Genomic DNA, 6,596 nt, shown 5'->3' on the forward strand with positions numbered 1-6,596 from the left:
CAAATCCAACTAGATGCAAAATTTACCAACAATAATGAGTTTTTTAGAAAATAATTAAATTCTTAACCTTTCATCACCTCTTAACATATTTTGGACCAAAAATAGTAGATAAGAGCAAAATGGGTACCAAAGATACAATAAAATAGGGGTAAAGAACAACAAATAACTCTCACAAAATGAGAGTTATCAGGATCCCAGAGAGGTTTTGACTTTAGATGACTGACCAGGTATGTATCTCTATTGTAAGCTTTTTTAACTACCATGTGTTTTGTACCGCCTTATATATTTGCTTTGTTTTTAACAGTTTTGGGATACCGAGCATTGGAAAAAGAAATCCAGGATCAATAGGGCTAATCGGAATATACAGTTTGAGGAGGTGTCGTCAGAGACACCCGGGGATCGATCAACACTGCACAACATCGAGATCAGATGATGAGTATATAATCTTTTTTGAATATGTAATTCGTTCTCTATGTTTCTAACAACTTAACCTAATTGTTTAATATAGGCAAAGCTGATGGGTCGTGAGTTGACTGCTATTGAGGTGTTTGAGTGCACCCATTACACGAACCGGAAGTTTGATCAAGGTTCATCCAACTCGCCTACCGATCCTCCTTAGTTCAATTACCCCAAAGCTGCTAGGAATCATGTAAGTTTTCTAAAACCATTACTTCGGTTAATAGATACGTGTGGTAGGTTTGAGGTAATACATTTTAATAAACATAGTGATGCTATTAGTTTAGGCTGCCATTGTTGGGCAAACGTTAGGCTAAGTAGATAGGTTGAGAATGTGAATACCATTGGTATTATTAGAATGCTTTAATTTTTAAAAATAGACATTGTCTATGTTTGATTTACAGCTGTTATATTGCTGAAATATCTACATATATAACCTCACCCGTTTTTATTTTGGTGAATCATATGAGCGATTTCAATCGCTTAAGGGTGAGTTACAGTCTAATACTGACGGCCCTCCCCCTGATGAGGCATCTCTTTAGGAGCAGAGTGTCGGAGGACGGGAGAACATCTTTATTTTTGGGACCTCCCAGGATCCCTCTTATGCTATGACGGGTAGATGTAGCAGTAGCACCGAGAGATCATACGAGTCAACAGTGGATGTATGTCGGTTATATTGTTATCTACTTTCTCATACTTTCATTGCGAACAAATTACTGATTTTGTCGAATATTGAATATTTACACAAAGCGGAGTTGAGAGAGAGGTTGGCAAGGGTAGAGGAGGAGCCGCGGATGAGGGAGGAACGCCATCTAGCCGAGATGGAGGACGAACAGAAGAAGAAGGCAGATTTGGAGGCTGAACATGTCAGCCAAGCTGCTGCATTAGCCGAACAAACCGCCTTATTGGAGCATTTTGCTGCATTTATGCGGCAATCAGGATACATTTTCCCCCTCCCCCATCTCCCGGTACTTAGATTGTATGAATTTGAACATTAAATGGTTTAGATTGGATATTTTAAATTGCATGAATTGGATATTTTAAATCGTATGAATTGGTTAGTTTTAATTTGTTCACAGTTTTGTTTGTTATATTATGGCCAGGTTTTGTATAAATAAATACAGGAATTATGTAATTATAAAAAAATTAATTTTGGATAAATAAACATTAACAACGGATTAGCGAGGGAAAATCCATCGGTGAAAGTTCCTCAGCGTCCGTCGTTGATCCGTCGATGAAAGTTTTCTCGTTGATCCGTCGTTGAAAGTTATGTCGTTGATCTGTTGCTGAATCTATTCCCTCGTAAATCGGTCGTTGAAAGTAACCCTCGTTGATCCGTCGTTGATTTCAATTGCTAATCCGTCGCTGATAGCATTACCTATGCGCTTTTGACCGACGGACTATCAGCGACAAAAGACCCTTTTAGCAACGGATTTGCGAGGCATTTTTCTCTCGATGATACTCTTCATTTTTGTTAGTGATGAAAACAAAGACTTACATATAGATTTGTTGCGGAAGTGATGGAGGTAAAACTTGATCCTAAACAATCTGACTGGTGATAAATTTTTTCAGAGACAGAGAGAGTAGTAGAAAAAAGTTAGGTGACGTTTGTTTTTAAAAGGTGCTGAAGTCTGAAATCTTATTTCACTTCTGATTAATAAGAGGTGGTGCTGAAGTCTGAAATCTGAATCAATAAGACTGTTTGTTTTTATAAGTTGACAAAAGTCTGAAATCTCAAAATCTTAATCAATAGTTTGTTTTTGTAAAATCAGGTGCAAACATTTTGCAAAATTCTCTTGATTTTCATAAAATTTCCATTGCCGAAATTAATCTCAACAATTGTTTAACAAATGTAACGCAGTAAGAAACTTTTGGATACCTTTCAGACTTCCGATGCTATCGGGAATGTCGTTGGTGAGTTTATTTACGAAAAAATAGATACTTTTGATAGAGGATAGATCGTCGATAGAAGTTCTTGTTTCACATTAATCTTCTAAGCTAACCTATATGTACATAAATTATATATATATATATATATATATATATATAAAGAGAGAGAGAGAGAGAGAGAGAGGAGGTTTACTTTGCAAACCACGTTATTTGTACAAACCTCATTCAACCAATCATAATTTTTCATTTTGTTCATTAAAATTTTGTAATTATGAGAGGTTGATTAATCATTTTTATTGTGGAGGGTGTTAATCATGGATATTATCATCTTCATTATTTTAATTTTAGAGAAAATACATGAAACAGTTTCATTAAAATTTCATTAAGTATTATACAGTTTCATTAAAATTTCATTAAGTATTATATGAAACAATTTCATAACCATATATAAAACAACTTCATAAAAAAAAGTATTATATGAAACAATTTCATAAGATTAAACAATTTCATAAAAAAAATTCATAAGATTAAACAATGAAATCAACAAATGGGGGTGGTTTGCATGGTTTGTACAAATTGGGTGGTTTGCATTTGATCGCTCCTATATATATATATATATATATATATATATATAGAGAGAGAGAGAGAGAGAGAGAGAGAGAGAGATAGGGGGGGGAGAAAGTTTGGACATGCATTTCACATGGGTGATGAAAGGACGGTGGCGTCCTGGTGGAGAAAGAAGCAATAGCCAAAGAGAATCAAAGAAAAGGGGAACTTAGAGGAATTAAGATATTAGTTTACCTCTTATTTATTAAAACGCTATTAATTGATAAGAGGCTCTGAAAAAAAAAAAAAAAAAAAAAACATCTGAACGAATCAGACATAAGTGGCCATAAGTGTCTAAAAAAAAAAAAAAAAAAAACAAATAGTCTGAATTACGGAACGTCTAAAAGAATCAAACATAAGTGGTAACTAAAAGCTGAAAACGAAAAAAACAAACAAGGCCTTACTCTTTCATATCTAAAGACCTGAGATAGTCTTTCCAAATGTTGATGTCTATTTTTCTCAAGAAACTATCACTTAGAATTCCTTTTAAAAATGGGTAAGTTACAAGTTCACCTCTTATAGCCACCAATACATTAAATGTTGTTATCCAACTTTAACGTTTGTCTTCATTTGATTTATCGATCAACGCATGCTTGTACTCTTCACTTTGGCATTTAAATATCTTAATGATATGATGTAAATGTTTGTTAATGCAACCCATCATGTCGTACATATGCATGTAGAGGGAACAATAATGGAAGTATGATACTAGTACTTTTAAACTCACTTTGTCTGACATGTCAATCTTGTTCTCATACCAGAACAGGAGTTGGTAATAAAGTTGGTGAGCCAAATATGTTGGTTAATTTTGCACTTATTTTTGACTTTATCTCATACTGATCGTCAATCGACTAGATGACAATCCAATCTACTTTGATTACCAACTTGGTTCCACTTCAACTAGTTTCTGATTTTGTTGAAGGCATGTTGCTTTTGGACTAGTACTGATAATAATAATAATAAGTTTTTTATAAAAATAAATTATTTTCTAATTTTTCTTGTTGAAAGATAAGTTATATTCCAGATTCTAGCAAAAATGTGAGTTACTCGGATCCAAAAAGGACTTTACAATCGGAATTATGATTTGGATCCAATCAGGATTTGAATTCTCATAGCTTTTAGATTCTACTAACGATGAATATGGAAGAAAAATTTGGATTTGCATCCTAATTCGATTTCAAAGAAATCCAAATTTGTTTTGTATCTATAGAGAAATCGGATTTTAAAGCACAACATAAAGAATATTTTTAAGTGTTGGATCAAATGTATTTATGTTATTTTCAAATCAAATGTTGAGACCAACAGTTTCTAAAAAAATTAGACGATTCGACAAGTTGGGACATTTAATTTATATATATATATATATATATATATATATATAGAGAGAGAGAGAGAGAGAGAGAGGTCCATTCAAGGAAGAACTGACTAGTTTTTGTTAACATTGAGATCAAATCTCAACCACAAATCAATAGATAAATTAAGAAATTTATAATTTTGGTAATTTTGAATTAAAATATTAATGCAAGGATATTTTAGGTATTTTCTCCCCTCTCTCTTCTCTCTCCGTCCCCCGTCCTCCGTGCTTTGGCCTCTGGCCATCGTCCTCCGACGATACCACTGTGATACCTAAAAATATTGACCCTGTTAAACAAAAGACACAGTGTGATACCCAATCACATATAAGATTCATTGTGATACCACTGTGTTATATCTCTGATTGACCACACAGACGACCTCAGTGTGATACCCAAACACATATAAGATGCATTGTGATACCACTGTGGTATCGCCGGAGGACGGTGGCCGGGGGACGGAGGCCGGGGGACGGAGAGAGAAGAGAGGAGAGAGAAGAGAAAATACCTAAAATGTACTTGCATTAAAATTTTAATTCAAAATTACCAAAATTATAAATTTCTTAATTTATCTATTGATTTGTGGTTAAAATTGGATCTTACGGTTATCATAAACTATTAGTTCTCATTTGATTAGGCCCATATATATATATATATATATATATATATATAATATATATATATATATATACTCTATATTATAAAGCATTTGACAAAAACTCTTAAAAATAATTTTTTATGCATTAAGTACTGTTTATTGATGCATATTACTTAAAATTCAAGATTACAAGTAAATTGTGCATAAGTTTAACTTATTAAAGCCCTATATTTGAATTCTTGTAACTAACTGCGGATAAACATAATAAAATAGAGGATAAACATCTCATTTAAAAATACAAAAAATCTAAAATTCAATAAGGATAATTATTGAGTTCTAACAGAATACTTAATTATTATCTTTATAAAAAATATTATTAAACTTAAATTAATGTAACGAAGCATTTGACAAAAATCTATACTATATTATAAAGCATTTGACAAAAACACTAAAAAACATTTTTTTATGAATGAAGTACTGTTTATTGATGCATATTACTTAAAATTCGAGATTACAAGTAAATTATGCATAAGTACATTTTATCCGAGCTCTATATTTGAATTCATGTAACTCACTGCTTATAAACATAATAAAACAGAGAATAAACACCTCATTTTAAAATACAAAAAATCTAAAATATAATTAGGATAATTATTGAGTTCTAACAGAGTACTTAATTATTATCTTTATATAAAAAATATTATTAAATCTAAATTAACGTAACGAAACATTTGACAGAAACTCTTAAAATCCATTTTTTATGCACGAAATACTGTTTATTGATGCATATTACTTAAAATTCAAGATTACAAGTAAATTGTGCATAAATACTACTTATTAAAGCTCTATATTTGAATTCGTGTAACTAACTGCAGATAAACATAATCAAATAAAGGATAAACATCTCATTTTAAAATATAAAAAATCTAAAATGTAATTAGAATAATTATTGATTTCTAACAGAATATTTAATTATTATATTTATAAAAAATATATTATTAAACCTAAATTAACATAAGAAGCATTTGAAAAAAAAACTATTAAAAATTATTTTTATGCATGGAGTACTGTTTATTGATGTTTATTACTTAAAATTAAATATTACAAGTAAATTGTGTATAAATACAACTTATTAAAGCCCTATATTTTAATTCGTGTAACTAACTGTAGATAAACATAATCAAATACAGAATAAATATCTCATTTTAAAATATAAAATATTATTAGAATAATTATTGAGTTCTAATTGAATACTTAATTATTATATTTATAAAAAATATTTTATTAAACCTAAATTAACGTAACGGAGCATTTGAAAAAAAAAAAACTCTTAAAAACCATTTTTATGCATAGAGTACTGTTTATTGATGCATATTACTTAAAATTCAAAATTACAAGTAAATTGTGTATAAGTACAACTTATTAAAGCTTTATATTTAAATTCATGTAACTAACTGTAGATCAACATAATCAAATAGAGGATAAATATCTCATTTTAAAATATAAAATACAATTAGGATAATTATTGAGTTCTAACAGAATACTTAATTATTATATTTATGAAAAATATTTTATTAAACCTAAATTAACGTAACGAAGCATTTGAAAAAAAAAACCCTTGAAAACCATTTTTATGCATGGAGTATTGTTTATTGATGCATATTACTTAAAATTCAAGATTACAAGTAAATTGT

Source organism: Cynara cardunculus, assembly GCF_001531365.2.
Source record: "Cynara cardunculus var. scolymus isolate 2C chromosome LG 12, CcrdV1, whole genome shotgun sequence".
Classification (NCBI taxonomy): Eukaryota; Viridiplantae; Streptophyta; class Magnoliopsida; order Asterales; family Asteraceae; genus Cynara; species Cynara cardunculus.